This window comes from Kogia breviceps, chromosome 14 (assembly GCF_026419965.1).
Source record: "Kogia breviceps isolate mKogBre1 chromosome 14, mKogBre1 haplotype 1, whole genome shotgun sequence".
NCBI classification, from domain to species: domain Eukaryota; kingdom Metazoa; phylum Chordata; class Mammalia; order Artiodactyla; family Physeteridae; genus Kogia; species Kogia breviceps.
Genome location: NC_081323.1, coordinates 70,495,958 through 70,513,481, shown reverse-complemented (window position 1 = coordinate 70,513,481; position 17,524 = coordinate 70,495,958). Strand labels below are relative to the sequence as shown.

Here is a 17,524-nt window from a genome sequence, read left to right as displayed (position 1 = left end):
TTTTAATACTGACTACTTGTTCAAGTGATAATGGTTTGAATTATATGGGTTCCATAAAATATATTACAGTACTAAAATGAATTTCACCTGTTTCTTTTTCTCTTTTTACTGTTTTTTCTTCAGTGTGGCTGTTAGAAAACTTTACGTTGCTTATGTGGTTCCTGTTTGCGGCTTGTGTTATATTTATGTTGGATGGCGCTGACCTAGAACTGTGGCCGGCTCACAGTAGGCACTTAAATATGAGTTGCATATCAAAATGAATCCAGTTGCTGCCAAAGAGGTGCTTTTATGAGCATAAGCACGCTGTTCTGTCTGCCAGGCTGCAAGAGAATGGGAGGGAGACTGTGGTGGCGCGTTTACATAACTAAGTCACCATAATTAATAATTAATGTCTATTATTATGCTGCTAACAGCAGCTACAGTTTGTGGAGCACCTAACGTGCTCCAGGAACTGTCATGGCACTTTGTTCACGTCATCTCATTTCATTTTCAAGTTAGTTAGTCCTATAAGGAACCTCTGCCTCCATAGGACAGCTGGCTGCCCAAGGCCACCCAGCGGGTGAGGGGACAGCTGGGTCTGTAAAGGGCTGGCCCAGCTGCCCCAGTACACCTGCCTCCCGCCGGGGCCAGGTTCCACGTGCCAGCCTGCCATGTAGGACTTGCAGGCCCTGCCTGAGCCAGACAGTGGGCAGGGGCTTCTGGCTTCTGGAGCCAACAGAGAGCCCCCATGAGGCAGCGAGTCCCTGCCCTCAGTGTCCAGGAAGAGAATGAAACAATTTGTAATCTCTGATCTCCTCGAGCTCACCCATCCAGATCCGCTGCCGGTCCTCTCAATTTCAAGGACTCCGGGGAACCAGTCCTGGCCCAGGTGGTCATTCTTGCTCAAGGCAGTTGTGGCGGATGGAGCTGGGCCTGGCCTGACCTGCCAGAGGGCCCTGCCCCATCCCTGAGGCTGCAGCGCCACAGGATCTGCGGGTGTGACCTCTCCCCTCCTGTCCTGTGGCTTTCAGGCCTGGAGCTGCAGGCCCAGACCCACCTGAGACTCCATTTCTGGGGCTCAGATTCTCTTGAGCAGGGCCCCCTGTGGTATCTAACGTGAGACCCTTTTGGAGGGGGTCTTTGATACTAAGATGCAAGAATCAGAACCCTTTGGAATGGGGGAGGGGTGCAACGCATGGACAGAAAATTCTCCCTCATCTGGGCTCCAATTCCATCTTTAAACTGTCAATATGAACTTGAGGAAACTGCTTGGGTCTGGTCAAAGAGACAGTGACTGAAGAAGCCAATAAGGACCCGGTTTCCAGGACTTCCTTGGTGGCGCAGTGGTTAAGAATCCGCCTGCCAATGAAGGGGACATGAGTTCGAGCCCTGGTCTGGGAAGATCCCACATGCCGCAGAGCAGCTAAGCCCGTGCACCACAACTACTGAGCCTGTGCTCTACAGCCCGCGCGCCACAACTACTGAGCCTGTGTGCCACAACTTCTGAAGCCCATGTGCTTAGAGCCCGTGCTCTGCAACGAATAGTAGCCCCTGCTCGCCGCAACTAGAGAAAGCCCGTGCGCAGCAACAAAGACCCAACGTGACCAAAAAAAAAAAAAAAAAAGACCTGGTTTCCTAGGCGACAGCTGGGTGTCAAGGAGCCTGACCTCAGAGGGAATAAAGATCCTGCCATCTGGCAGACCTCAGAGCCCCCAGCCTAGGTGCGGGCCAATGGATGGGTCAACCAGTGCCTAGCCTAGAGTAATGGTTCTCAAAGTCTGGCCCCAGAGCAGCTGCTGCAACATCACCTGGGAACTTGTTAGAAAGGCAGCGCCTCAGGCCCCACTCCAGGCCTCCTGAATCAGAAACTCTGGGTTTGAACAATTAACCTGGGTTTTCACAGCCCTCTAGGAGATTCTGGGCCACGCTAAATTTGAGGCCTATAGCCTTACTACTCAAGTACCAGGACCAGGCAATCTGCATCACCTAGCAGCTTGTTAGAGACATAATATTCAGGCCCCACTTCACTTACTAAGTCAGAATCTGCAATTACCAAGACCCCCCAGCACTCGTATACGTGTTAAAATTTAGGACGCGCTAGCCTAGAGTTCCTTGCCATAAAGTCAGGGGTCTCAAACTCAAATGCTTCCAGGGACCAAGCTGGTGATGTTAAAAAATGAAGCCAGGTTAGATCCAGCTGATTATTGCTCTTTGGAAATGTGAGCCCAGGGTGGCCAGATCTTCCAATTTTTCAAGAGAATCTGGAAACTCAGATGCCAAAGTGAAATGTCCTGATTTAAAAATTACTGTGTGTGTGGGACTTCCCTGGCGGTCCAGTGGTTAAGAATCTGCCTTCCAATACGGTTCGATCCCTAGTTGGGAAACAAGTTTCCAAATGCTGCGAGGCAACCAAGCCCGCATGCTCTAGAGCCCACGTGTCACAACTAGAGAGCCTGCATGCTGCAACTACTGAGCCCGCGCGTCCTGGAGCCTGCGCACCACAACTAGAGAGAAGCCCGCACGCAGAAACAGAAGATCCCGCATGCCACAACTAAGACCCGATGCAGCTAAATAAATAAATAAACATTAACAACAATTATTGTGTAGGTCACACAAAATCAGGCCGATGGGGCACAAGCATATAGGCCTTGGGGCAGGAAAGGTGCCTCATCTCTGGGTAAGCTTTCTGAGCTTGGGACAGCCCTCCCAGGCATGGCAAGAGGCACACAGTAGGGACTCAAGAAGGGCTGGGACAGAAGTTCCCAAATTCGTCTGCATAAAGGAACCACAGTTACATTGAGTAGCTGTCACAGCTACTCAATGTTGCCATGGGAGTGTGAAAGCAGCCAGAGATAATATTAAATGACTGAGCATAGCTCAATCATTTTTTCTTTTCCTTTGGCCGTGCCGCACGGCTTGTGGGATCTTATTTCCCCGACCAGGGATTGAACCCGGGCCCCTGGCAGTGGAAGCGCAGAGTCCTAACCACTGGACCACCAGGGAATTCCCAGCACAACTGTGTTTTAATAATCTTTATGAACACTGAATTTTAAGCTGCATGTAATTTACATGTGTCACAGAATATGATTTTTCTCTTGATTTATTTTTCAACCACAGAAAAACCATTCTTACCTCATGGACTGCACAAACCTGGCCTTTGGGCCATAGTTTGCCAACCTCTGGGCTGGAGGAATGAACTGAGGGCCTGGAGGCCTGGACTACAGTCCTTCTTCCCGGTATTTACGCACATAATCTCCCCTACACAATCTCTGAAACCTTAGCAGCACTTGATTATGAAAAGGTTATGTTGACAAGGCCCGATCAAGTATTGACTTGGTCTGGCTCTGGGCCAAAGACTTCAGATTAGACCCTAAATCCTTCATCACCCTGGCAGGATTTTAGGGAGCTGCCTTCCAGTGGTCTGCTCTGAACCCCACCTCCCTGGCTGGTGATATCATTGATCCTTAACATGTAGTGGGCTTCCCTGGTGGCGCAGTGGTTGAGAGTCCACCTGCCGATGCAGGGGACACGGGTTCGTGCTCCGGTCCAGGAAGATCCCACGTGCCGCGGAGCGGCTGGGCCCGTGAGCCACGCCCGCTGAGCCTGCGCGTCCGGAGCCTGTGCTCCGCCACGGGAGAGGCCACAACAGTGAGAGGCCCACGTACCACAAAACAACAACAACAACAACAAAAACATGTAGTGACCATTCAGCTATGTGGTGGGTACTGTCTTTAGAGTTTTACCCGAATCACCTCATTTCCTTCTCACTTCCCAAGAGAGGGAGGACTAGTATATGCCCAGGTGTATTATCATATACCCATTTTTTAGATGAGGAAACAGAGGCACAGGTGATTTTCCTAAAGTCACAGAGTGACAGGAGTAGAACAGAATTGAACCCAGGTCTGCATGACTCCAGAGGCTGCTCTCATAACCACTTTGCTATATTGCCTCTCAATAATCCATCACTATCACCAGTCAACACAATGCCCGGACACAACCTTCTCAAGGACAAGCCTTACTTGTCCAGGGCAGCAAACCTGGGCCTCTGCATCTTAACTGGCATCCAGACACCAATCAACCTTCTCTGCCTTGAGCTGCAGCCAGACCTGGGGGACCCAAGATAGATTCTGTACCCACTCCAGGAAGAAGGAGGCTAGCAGAGCTGCCTCGTATGACTGTGCACTGCACACCTCTAGGGGGCATTATTCACAATGTACCCTGTGTGAACGGCACCCCTGGGCCTGTGGAGCTGGAGGCTGGGGGTGAGGTGCTCATGTTGCCTGGCATAAGATTGGCCTTGGGTGCCCACCTTAACTGCTATTCAGAAACAATTTATCCAAAAGGGAGGCAGCCCAGAAGGAAACGCCACCATGGATGGTGGAGGTGCAGGCTGGCAGCTTTGGGGAGCCCTTTGGGTCTGGGGCAGGGAGTGGCTGGCTCTTACTGGAACCTCCTCCATCCAACTTGGAAAAAGATCCTGCTCCCTGATCGGTCTCAGACTGGACTGACCGCAGCTCCCAGCTCTGAACTCTTGGCCCTGCTCCAGGTGAGAGGTCCCCTTCCCATCCCTCCACACCCTGCCTCCTTCTCGAGTGTTCTCTCCAATCCTGCCCCCAAGCTGCCCCACGCTAGCCCTCCAGTGCCCGTTCTCACGCTGGGCAACACCTGCCCCTGGCCATCCAGGGCTGCTGGGAACTCCCAGCCAAATGCTCCCAGTTCTCCCCTTAACTACTGCTGTCCTTGCCTGTGTGTTTTCCTGTGTTTGTTTTGCTTTTATGATTTGAGCCAGGCCCTGGGCCAGCACTTTACATGCACCAGTGCATGTGACCTTCATCACAACCCAATGAGGCAGGAACTATGATTATCCTCATTTTACAGACAAGGGCTTGGAGAGGTTCAGAGAGGTTAGGTTGTTTGCCCAAAGTCACACAGTTAAACAGTGTCAGAGCCAGGAATCAGACTTGGGTCTTTCGGACTTTAGAGCCCAATTCTTATCTTTCTAGGGGATGAACGTGTCATGTCCTCTAGGTCTGTTTCCCTATCTGCAGATTGGGTCTTGGGTCTGGGAAGCCACGTGGGTGACTAGGATGTTGCTGCTGGCGATGATGGTGATGAAGGAGATGATGATAATAATGGGGATGATGGTGAGGAGGAGGAGGAGGTGCTGATGATGAGGAAGATAAAGGTGACGATGATGAGAGCAGCGATGAGAGGACAGGGATGATGACGATGCAGGTGGTGATAATGATGATACTGATGATGGTGAGGACCGTGATGTACCTACGCGATACAGTTACTGTGCAGACCGCATGAGGTAACTCAGGTAAAACACTGCTCACCGCGCCTGTTCTATGGTTAGCACTCTACACGTGTTGGGTCAGCTGAGGTCTCTGTGCCCGTGACCTCCACAGTGGATTCCACTGCACTGGAGTGTGTTCAATAAACACCCTCCTCCTCAAACACTAGGTGAAAGGCATGAATCAGAGACAAGAAAGGGAAAAAAGAGTAACGTTTTTCTCTGTTGGTCCCTCCTACTTCCTGCTAAGTTTCCATTTCCTGCCAACCTCTGAAATCCAGCTTGGCTTTGGAACTCAGTCCCTGGGAGGGAGGCCTGGCCTCGGTGGGTTTCCTGGGCCCCAGGCGGCCTTCACCCAGGCCTCCAGGAAGATTCAGAGGCTGAGAATCTGGTGCCCAGGAAGGTGCTGCTGCCCCAAGGATCACAGCCATTTTCAAGCTGGGCTCCTGCCCTTCTCTGTTGGGGGAGATTAGGATCTTCATCCACACAGTGACCCAGGGTAGGTACTAGGGGAGTGAACAGCTGAAACCTTATACTCAGCTACTGGTAAACCAAGGGCTTTGAGAGCCATTGTCACAGAGTAAAAATTTCCATTCCTCCTCCACACTCATCTGGAAGCTGAGGAGAGGCAGGGTGAGCTCTGTGGTCAGACTGCTTGAGTTCGAATCCCAGCCCCACTATTTGCTAGCTCCGTGTGACCCCGGGCAAGCTACTTAACCTCTCTGAGCCTGCTTTCTTATCTGCAAAATGCAGGCAATTACATCACCCGTTTCACCGGACTGTTGGAATAACACAATGAGATCCCACAAGTCTCTCCAAAGCTCAAGTGAGGGAGAGTGTCTGTACCTTTACGGTCGCTGAACGAATTCTATGATGTAACACTTGCGCTGGCACGTAGTGTATACTTAAAAATGCTGCCTATTATTATTACAGAGGAGAAAGCCACATGGGCCCGCATTTCTCTGACGAACTACATCTCGTGTTGAGAGAAACTGAAGTCAGATCATCCCCGTGCACAAGGCAAGCAAAACAACATGGTTCCCAGACAGAGTGGCCGCACCGTCTCCAGTGACTGAGATGAGCTTTGGAGCTGTCTGACCGCAGGCAGGAGTCTTTAGCCAATTAGACCCTAAGATCCAACAGGAACACAGCTCCACCCATCTCAGGCCCAGCCACTGGTGGGCCACAGTGGGAGTTCAGGAGCGGGAGTGCGGATGGAGAGGGGTCTCTCGGGTGAGGGTCGAGGAGTCTCCTGGGGGCTGAGATATGTGACTTGCTCCACCCTGTATCTCCAGGGCCTTGTCCATCACTGGCAATCATCCAGTCATCTGTCACTCATTCACTCAACCAATACTCACTGAGTGTCTACTGGGAGCTGGGGCTGCGGCAGTGAAGCAATAAACAAAACAGAAAAAAATCTGGCCCCTAGAAGTTTAAATCCCTGCGAACTAGTGTTGTAGCCTTCAGGAAACACTCCCTGAATATTCCCGAGGGCCGGAAAATGTGTCTGATGCCCCCCTCCCCACCCCCCCCGCCTTGCTCTGCCAGGTTTTCTTCTATGGGGGGAGATCTGCCCAATGGGTGGGTCATCCCATGGCCAGGCTGCCACCCACTGTCATCTGGTGTCAGAGGGGTCGGGGAGGGTGAGGCCCAGACGGGCTCCTGCCCCACCAGCCAGCAAGCTGCAATCAAGCCAGTCCACCCTGCACTTGAGTATCACCCCTCCCTGGACACACACGCCCCCGGGGCCGATTCTGATCTTTCAGCTTTCCCTGAATTCTGCAGGTGTCTCGGTCTTTTCAGCCCAGGACTCTCCCCCCACTGCACCACCCTCATCCCTTCTGGAAGCAGGGCTAGAACAGCATTTCTGGAGTTAATCGGAGCAGTAACAAGGGTGGGGCCACCGAATGGGGGTCAGTTACCTGCTGCTAAGGTGCTGTGCTTGCTTGCTTACTTAGGACCCTGCAGGAGGTCCTATTGTCTGCAATCCACAGGCCAGGGTTGGGGCTCAGAGGTTAAGTGTCTTGCGCAAGGTCACACACAGCTAAGCTCCAGCTCCAGCCTGTTTAACTCCCAAACCCTTAACCGTTACATCAACTGACTGTCCAGAGAAGACAATTCAGGCGTCTGGGGGATTTCGACACTTAGGGCATGGCAGTAATGCTCTGAGGACAGCAGCAGTCTCCCCAGGCAGTCTGCAGTAAACCAGGCCCCCAGGCCCAGTAAATGCCCCTCCTTCCACTTGAGAGCACCCAGTCCGTGCCAAGCACACGTCTAAACATTTTACATCCACCACACCCCGCCCCCCCCCCCGCAATCTCTAAAACAGCCCTTCAAAGGCTGCCTTCCGGTCCACCCCAACCTTCAGCCTCAGACCCCGAAGGTCTCGCTTACCAGCCAAACTCCTTCTCACTGTGGTGCAAACCGCTGTAAAAGGACAAAGGTGATCCCTCCTGGGGTGGTGGGAGAGGGTGCCTCTCAACCAGGAAAATCAACAAACTCCACACACAGACAGGTGAGAGTGGAATTTCAGGAATTAGCTTGTTTTGGGAGGTTGCAATCCGGCCCCCACTTAAGGTCCTTGATGGAGCCGGCGTGCAGGTGTGGCTCCTGAAGGAGGGTGTGCCAGGCTTCCCAGGTCTTAGCCCTCCTTCCAGGCCTCAGCTTGGGAGTGAGTTCCCCGGCACGTCAAGAGGAAGCAAAGCTACCTGGATTGTCCCAGAGGTCTGCATGGAAAGGGCCCCTGACCTTCAAGACACTGGGGAGAAGGAGAAAGTTGGGGCTGAATCTGGGCTCTGTTGTTATCACTGGGAGACCTCTTGGGAAACTCCCTGAACCCCTCAGAGCCTCTTACTGCCTCATCCCTCATCAGCTGGCCTCCTCTTACCTTATCTCGGCCTACCCAACCCATCCCAGGGAAGTCCTGCAGATTCATCTCAGCCCCCCGACTGTATCTTTGCTAGGATATTGTTTCCTTAGTGTAAAAAATAAATTCCTCTTTTAAAAACAAAAATGCTAAGACTTTCAGGCTTATTTCAAGTTTATTTATTTTTTTAACAATACTTAGGACTCACTGTGGGCCAGGCAACACTCTAAGCACTTGACACCTTTAATCCTTGTAACATCCCTAATGGGGTGAGAATTACTATCACCTCCAGTTTGCAGAAGAGAAAAGTGAAACACAGAGAGGTTAAGTAACTTGCCTGAGGTGACACAGCTAATAAGTGACAGAGTCAGGATTCGGATCTCTGTAGGTTAGGAGGCCACAGGTTTAGAATTGCTGCATCTTTGGTGGATTCCCACCAGCCAAGATGATTTTGTCTGACTCGACATTCTGTGATTTTACACTATGGAAATGCATTTAAAAATTTATTTTTTTCAAATACAAAGTGATAGAAAAATATAGATGGTTCTTTTATAAACTCCCTGTGTATAAACTCACTCCACCTGAATCTGCTGGTCTTAATATTTGGTCCAGTAGCTGATTCTAGCCTCCCTATCCTCTTAAACCTAACCTCCTACAGTTGTTCCAGAGATGCAGAGCAAGCACTCTGTATAGATAAAGTCATCTAGTTCTTGCAGGATTCCTTGCAGGTACTCTCTGACAACCCCATTTTGTAGGTGGGAAAACTGAGGCTTTAAAGAAGTACACACACTTGATCAAGTATACACAGCTAAGAAGTGGTGGAATCAAGGACTAGAACCCAAGCAATCTGATATCAAAGCCCCTACTTGTTTCTTTGTCATCCCTAAATATTTTCACTGTGGCAAAATATACAACGTAAAATTTACCATTTTAACCCCTTTTTTGGTAAAGATATACTTTAATGTCAAGATTCAGGTTGAAACATAATTGTCTTACAAAGATTGTGAATTGAAATGTCATAATTGGAGTTGCAAGATGCCATACCAGCCCCCCTCCCAGCCTTTCCTGCCTGTGTCTTACATCAAAGGAGTTAAATCTGTCCACAAAATAAAAAAATTAAAGTAACCTTGGCTTACCAGCAATTACACTTTCACTTTTCCCACCCAGCTAATTGTTTTAAAACTAACTTGCTAATACGCTGTCAGTGCAAATTTATTCCTAATGGACATGAACAGAAGGGTCGCCATTTCAACCATGTTTAAGTGTACATTTCAGTGGCGTTATGCATTCACATTGTTGTGCAACAATCACCACTTATCCATCTTCAGAAAAATTTCATTATCCCAGCCAGAATGAAACTCTGTACCCATTAGACACTAACTCCCCATCCATCCCTCCCCCTCAGCCCCTGGTAACCTCTCTTCTACTTTCTCTGAATTTGCCTCTTTAGACACTTCATATAAGTGGAATCATACAATATTTGTTCTTTTGTGACAAAGGCCCTACTTAAAACCATAATTCATTTTTTATTTGAAAACATTATAATTTGGGTCGTAGTCAAAGGGGGAGTTAACCTTATCTCTAGTGTCACGCTTGTTTTAAATAAGGAGAAAGAAGATACACGTGGCTAGATTTTATAACTATAATATTACAACTGTATGAGGGAAAAAACATCTAATGAGTACCAAATTGTATGCAATGAAAGGTAAGTCTCCTCCTCTATCAGTTTCCCTCCTCAAAGTTAACCAGCTTCTAGTGTGTCCTCCAGATTCTAATGTGCATATACAAATATATACACATATAACAATGAATCCCTTTTTAAAACACACACACACACACACGTGGTAAAACACCATACACTGTTCCATACGTTGCATTTTTCTTTTAACAATACATCTGGGAGATGGTTTCACATTTATTCATGCAGAGCTACTGCTTTCTTTTGAATGGCTGCATCATATTCTCTTGCGTGGCTGTCCTGACATGTACAGTACTTAGTTCCCCTCTGGTGGATGTTTAGCTCATTTCCAATCAATTGCTCTCACACACAGACTATCTTTGTTCTAACATGACGTGTCCAATGCAAGGTTATCCACTGGATAAATTCCAAGAGGTGAAGTGGCAGAGACAGAGGGTATGAGCATCTTCAATACTGACAGTCTTCTTACCCCCACCTCAGGTTGCCCCAATTCGTGCTCCCGCCAGCAGAGTCAGAATCCCGGTTGCCCCACCAACACTGAGTGTTGCCCCACCAACAGCGAACTTGCAGGTGGAAAGCAGAATCGGTGTGGTTTTGTTGTGCATTTCTGTTTTCAGAGTTCAACATCTTTTCATCTGTTTGAATTCAATTGTATTTCTTTTTATGTAAACAGTAGAATCATATCCTCTATTCCTTCGCACGCCCCCCCCGCCCCGGCTTTTGGATCACGTGGTTCATCTTTCATTTATAAGAGCTCTCTATGAAATTAACTCTTTGTCATAAAAGTGGCAAATACTTTTACTAGTTTGACATGCCGGGGCTTAGGGATTTTTGTTTGTTTGTTTGGTCATGCAGAAAAAATTAATTTTTATTTAGCCAGACTCAGCAACTTCTATCTTTCAGGTAAGGCCCGTGCTTCTACCCATTAGGCTGTACTGCCTCCCCGCTCTGATCGGTGCTTTGAAGAAGAAACGTGGAGTGGGCCTGCTTCTTTTTTTGTTTTTCTTTTTGCGGTACGCGGGCCTCTCACTGTTGTGGCCTCTCCCGTTGCGGAACACAGGCTCCGGACGCGCAGGCCCAGCGGCCAGGGCTCACAGCCGCTCCGCAGCATGTGGGATCCTCCAGGACCGGGACACAAACCCGCGTCCCCTGCATTGGCCGGCAGACTCTCAACCAGTGCGCCACCAGGGAAGCCCCGGGACTGCTTCTTGATTGGAGGTCCTTGGCAAAATATTATTGTCCCCAACCTAGACTTGGGCCTGGACACGTGTTCTCAAGGCGCCAAAGGAGAAGAGACTGTTCACAGAGAGACTCTAATCTCGAGCTTTTACTGGGAGGAGGACAGGTCCTCAGCTCCCTGATCCCACACTAGAAAATAACTCCTCTGAAAGTCAAATCTTGCCTCAGGCCCTCAAGGTGGGCCCACTGGAGGCTGTGAGACTAGAAAGGAGAGCAAGTTCTAGAGAATAAAACCCCCACTAGGCCCCTTGGCAACTTTCCTATCTGTAAAGAAGTGGTTCTTTCCAGCCTCCCATGCTGGAGGGGATGTGCCTTTGTCTTAGGGCATCCCCTCCAGGTTTGGTCTTTGCGAGGGCAGAATTCTCACCACCAACCCACTCTTCTAGAGGGAGGTGGATGCAAGTGGCCAAAGAGGATCTCATTTGAAGGTTTCCTCCAGACCAGTGATTCTGAAATTTTAGCTTTCATGAGAGCCACCTGGAGGTCTTGTTAAATTACAGGTTGCTGGGCCCACCCCCAGAGTCTCTGACTTAGTAGGTCTAGACTGGGTCTGAGAATCTGCATTTTGAAAAAATCTCCAGGTGATGCTGAGGCTTCTGGTCCAGGGACCACAACTTGAGACCCACTGGCCCAGGACATCCACTCCCTGGGGACCCCCATCTCAGGCTGGGCAGTGGTATGAGTTAGGGTGAGAGGCCTGGAAGAACACAGGCTTCATTCAATCAAAATAACAATAGCAACTGCTCTGTGCCAGGGGCTGTGCTATGGGCTGTGAATTCATTCTCATCTCATCCTCACACCAAGCCCACACAGTAGGTTTTACTAGTACTAACTCCACTTTACAGTGGAAAAACTGAGGCTCAGAGAGGGTGCATGGGCTTTAGAATCAGACAGATCTGGAGTCTGATTCCAGCTCAGCCACTGACCCATCGTGTGAGCTCTTGAGCAAGTGACTTACCATCCCTGAGCCTCTAACTCATCAGTAAGTGGGGACCAAACACTTGATTCTTGGGGCATTATGAGGATGACAGGGCTGATGATTATAAGGGCATCTGTAAGGCACAAGAAATGTACATCTCCTTTCTTGCCGCAAGCCCCATCATGATCTCAAGGTCCTTTTCTGTCTCTCCAGATCCATCTCCCCTCTCCCTATACTCTGAGATACCTTACCAGAAGTCACACTGGACTACTGTCACTTCCTAAACCTGCTTCACCTGGTCATGCTCCCAGGCCTTTGGAAAGGCTGTTTCCGTTGTGTGGAAATGCCTTTCTCACGCTACTGCTCCAGAGAAACTCCTATTCATCCTTCAAAACCCACCTTAGAAGTCCCCTCCTTTTTGTCACTTTCCTTGAAATGTTGTCTTCTTCCTGCCCTTGGAAAGGCAGGAAGAGGACAACATTTTCCTCTTTCACTTGTGTTCCCATAACATTTTATGTGGAGTACAATTTGGAATACAAATTACACTGTTACAGGGACCAGGCAACTTATACCACCACCAGCAATCATCAGCATCATCAGCACTTAGTGTATTCCAGGCACCAGGCACTGTTGTAAGAGGCTGAAGTTTGTTGATTCATTTAATGCCTAAAATAGCCCTCTGAGGCAAGTGCTACTTTTGTTCCTATTTTCCATATGAGAAAATCGAATCACAAAAATGCTAAATAATTTGCTTTAGACCATACAACTGATCCATGCCAGAGCTTGGATGCAGAACCTGGCTGTGGAGTCTGTGTTATTAACATTTATATTATGCTGCTCTTTATGAATGAGGGGTGGGCCAGGTGGGGACTGTGCCACCCTGGAGGGCGCCTGCCCCATCCTGGGGGGCAGCCGAATGTTAGGGCTGGAGTTGTCAGCCTTTCTGATCGTCTTTTCTCAAGAGGATCCAGAAATACGAAGTTTTATGTGACATCTCCCACCTTTTAAAATCTTGGGAGTAAGCTAAAATTGAAAAAGGAGTGTGGACCTCACAAAAGCTGCACACAGGTCTGCTTTGTGGGAACCTCGTCTCAGCTTGTTTCTGCATCTTAGCTCAGGGCTAGGTGCACAGTAGGTCCTTTGTAGGTGCCATGACACTTCTGGACCTCACTGTGAGGTAGGCGTGGCTCTCACAAGCTGAGCTCTCAGCCCAGTCCCACTCAGCACTGAGATTCTCTGACGTGCACTTGGGATGTGGACGAGGTCCCAAACGGTGGCCCTGGGCACCACCCCAACCTTGGGGCCATCTCCGGGTCTCTTCTGTCCAAGATAAGACTTCCTGTTTCCAAGTGCTGACAATGAGTTAAGTGTTTTGTTTCGTCATCTCACTGATCCACTCAACAGTTCTGGGAGGCTGCCATCTTCATCATCCCCGGGTTACAGATGCGAAACTGTGGCTCAGAGAGTGTAAGGGAATTATTGCCCAAACTAGGAAGAGGTGGAGCTGGGATTGTGATGCACACAGCTCTGATTCTAGCTTTTCCCCAACCAGCTGTCATCAGGCCTTCCACCAAACTTTTGATGCTTCTGGCCCACGTTCTAGGGCAAGCACACTCCCACGGTACAGCCCAGACCTGGAAAGTTTGTGGTACGCAGATAGGACCCTGGACACTCCAGTCTGTCAGGCATGGTTTCTAACTCTTTCTGTGTCCTGTTGGATGGCAGAGACGGCATTGGGAGTGTCTAGAGGGAACTCCTGGACTTGGTCCCTTATGGGAATTCTGCCCACTGGGGCCTGGACAGGCGGAACTTGTGGCCTGGCTCAAGCCCAGGCCTTTGGGCTCAGCAGCAACTGCAGATAGCGGGGTGTAGTGTTTGTACTTGTCCACAGACAGAAGGATAGAGATGTGCATGTGTGCACCTGTGCATGTGTGTATGCCTTGTGTACGTGTGCACGCCTTGTGTACGTGTGCACGCACGTGCGTGTGCAATGGAGAACAGGGGACCTTGTCCCCCAAATTCAGATCCTGTGAAGTTAGTTTAGGACAAAGTACAAAGAAATCTTAACACAGAGATGTCAATTTACAGAAGAGGTTTAAATATGAAACAGTCCCCTAATTCTTACAACTTAACTGCGCATCAGTAGGCATATCCATGGTGGAAAACAAGGCAGCAGTTAAAATAAATAAGCTAGATTTATATGCAGCAACTTGGATAACTTTCAAAGAAATGATAACTGGGTGGAGGGGGGTGGCAAGTTTCAGAATGACGTGGATGGATTATACTGTTTCTATTAAATATCCACCCACAACATTACTCTGCAGCTTACATACCTTCTGTGGGTACACATGTATACGACTGCCTGGGTGTAGGAAAGGCCTAGAAGGAACTCCCCAAATTATGAACGCAGTTACCTTTGCGGGGGCAGGGAGGTCAGGGGTTGGAAATTTATAAACAAAGGAGAATGGATCTGTGTACTCCTCACGGCACTACACAGTTCAGTGGGCAGGTACGTTGGGCCACTGGTGGATGTCACGTGGAGGCCCCAGGGAGGCTTAAGTCTGGGGAACAATTCACACAGGACCCCCATGGACTCTCTGAGGCCTCCGCTGTCAGGGACAAACCGCCCCTTTGGCTGTTCTGCCCTCACTCCTTGGTGGAGATGGGGTGTGGGAGCTGTCCTGCCTCTTGTGGATGGAGGAGCTCTGCTGCTTCCTCCGGAAACCCCCCCCTGCCTCAGTTTCTCCCTCCACACTGGAGGGAAAGGTCCCTCCCCAGCTGTCCGCCCCCACCCCCTGCCCAGCACCCCCAAATCTCCGACATATGCCCCTCTGGGGGACAGACAGCAGGGCCTCAGGATCTGGCCTCCTCCCAGTGTGGCCTCAAGGGGGACAACTCAGGGAATGAACCCCCGTTGCCCAGAGGCCGCCTGGCAGAGGAGGCTAAGGTGGGCTCTGGGGTCAGACTCCCTGGGTTCAAATCTGGTCTCAGCAACTTGTCCCTGGAACCCGGGGAGGCGTCTCCAGCCTCTGACCCTCAGTTTTCTCCTCTGTAAAATGGGGACACCAAGAAGGGCCTCATTCCAGCAAAGCGTTGTGCGAACCGGCGCCTAGCCCGCGCTCTCAGGTGTCGCTGCTGTCGGCCTCCCGAACGACACCTCACCCTGCCCCTCGGGGCCGAGGACGCTGCCGCCCTCCCTGCCGCCCCTGACACACACTCATTGCCCTCTCCCGGTCCCTCGGCTCGCATCCGGGGGCTTCCCCACTCCCCACAATCCTCTGCGGTGGTCCCCCTGCGCCCGAGGCCGGGTCCCCTCAGCGCCGCCGAGCGCCCTCCGGTGGGAAATGACAGGGTGGGCGGCGGGGGAATGCGCGGAGCCCGGCGTCGCTGTCGTACCTGCTTCCCGCGGCGGCTTGGGATGCGCGCGGCTGGCGGCGGCGGCGGCGCTCGGGAGGAGGCGGCGGCGGCGGCTGGGCGGCTGGGCGGCTGGGCGGCTGTCGCGCTGGCGCCGCGAGCGCGCGGACAGGGACTGGGAGGGAGCGGGCGGCGGGGCGGGGAGGTCGGGGAGCGCGGCGGGCGGGGCTTGGCGGCGCCGACGGCCACCGCGCCCGCCCGGCTCCCCGCCGCCCTTTTCTCATTCTCCCCCGAAACAAGCTCCAGCTGCGCGCGCTCCCTCGTACCCGCTTCCGCATCCACGTCTGCCCGGCACACTCACCCGGACCCCTCGCGCACACACCCCGCATTCTCCCTCTGCACATCCGGACCTGTGGCACCAATATGCACGCACAGACCCCGTCATCCTCGTGTTCCCCAGACAGACCACTGTCCCCTCAGTACCCCCCCCGCCCCCCTCCCCCCCCCCCCCGCCAGCACCTACGTGCCCCGTGCAACACTCCATCCTGCCCCGCGGTGTACCTGGACACATCGCGCACACCTGTACGACCACGCCCATCACATCCACACCCCCGCAGGCACAGATTGTCCTCTGGGCAAGGTGAGGACTTCAAGGAGTTTGCATAGGAACAGGCTTCTGCAGCTGATTTCCCTGATTTCCCTCACCCGACCTCTGCATTCCCTCACCTCACCTTTGCTTTCTCAGTGACCTTCTCCTTCCTTGGCCTCGGCCACATCCTCCAAGGTCACTCCCAGATCCCCGTCAGCCCCTGAAGGCCCCATCTGTTTGGACCTTTGGCTTCCTCCCAGTGACACCCACCGCACCTGTGCTTCAGCCTCAGCACGCTGCCAGGCCGCCTTCTCTAATCCTCACTTCCTTCCTTCTCATCAGTTCCAAGGACTATCATTTCAGTATCTTCATTTCACATGTGCATGGCAAACCCCGAATGTCAGCCTGTCTTTGTCTTGCCATTTAGAGACTATTCCTTTTCCCTTGCGGCTGTAACAAGCTACCACTAATGTAACTAACTTAATACACATAAATGTATTATCTTACAGTTCTGGAGGTCAGAAGTCTGACACCACTAAAATCAAGAAGTGGTAAGACTGTGCTCCTTCTGGAGGCTCTAGGGGAGAATCTATTTCCTTGCCTTTTCCAGCTTCTAAATACTGCTTGCATTTCTTGGCCAGCAATGTCAGGCCAAGTCTTTTGTATACACCACATCTCTGGTTCTCTCTCTTCTGCCTCTCTCTTCCACTTATAAGGACTCTTGTGATTACATTTGTTCTACCTGGATGGATAATCCAGGATAGTCTCTCCATTTCTAGGTCAACTAATCACCAATCTTAATTCTCACTGCAGTCTTACTTCCCCTTTGCCCTGTAATTTAACATATTAAAATATTAACAGGTTATAGGAATGAGGACTTAGACATCTTTGGCTGTTATTCTGTCTATCACAGAGGCTGAGCCCTGCTGGAGAAAATTAGTCATCAGAGAGGATTTTTGCCACTATAAATTTATGAACCTCTACAAGCAGAAAGACGCCTATCACTGTCAGTATTTGCAGTAGAAAAATAATAAAATAAAATGTGGAATGTTTATGTGATGGAATACTATACGACACTGAACAAGAACATATTCCACCTATGCATATGAATGTTCAAAGACTTCAAAATTATGAATGAAAAAAGCAGGAGAACTGAAATAACAATGAGAGCAAGCACGTTTATAGTGCTTACTCTGTGGCAGTTGGTGTTTCTAGGCACTTATATTAAAACTCACAGCAATCCCCTGGGGTAATACAGATGAGGAAACTATGGCACAGGAGGTTGAGTAACTTGCCCAAGGTCACACAACTAGGTAGCATCAGAGTCGACATTTGAACCCAGAGTCAGTCTTAATCCAGAGCCTGTGCACTTCGCTGCAGCAGATTAATTTGTACAGTATGAATTATTTCAAGTTAAATTTTTAGAGCACATAAAACTATACATATATCCAAATCACTTTGCTGTACACCTGAAACTAACACAATATCATAAATCAACTCTACTTCAATTTTAAAAAAAGATAGGTGGATTCATATATCTGCTTCTAAATTCAGTCTGTTGTGTTATGTTGTTTAGTGGAAAT

At 50.3% G+C, this 17,524-nt stretch overlaps 1 protein-coding gene across 4 annotated transcripts in view; it reads right to left on the bottom strand.

Moving 5' to 3' along the window:
- The window catches only part of SCNN1B (sodium channel epithelial 1 subunit beta), a 76,998-nt gene extending 60,717 nt beyond the window's left edge, over positions 1-16,281 (bottom strand). For 2 of the 4 annotated variants that reach the window (XM_059036997.2, XM_067013604.1), the window contains exon 1: positions 15,395-15,494. The gene's annotated coding sequence lies outside the window, so the exon portion shown is untranslated. Of the gene's footprint in view, positions 1-7,669; positions 7,743-15,394; positions 15,495-16,083 lie in introns of those variants that run through there. The other 2 variants (XM_067013603.1, XM_067013602.1) reach the window with 2 other exon arrangements.
- Between the last annotated feature and the right edge of the window lie 1,243 nt (positions 16,282-17,524).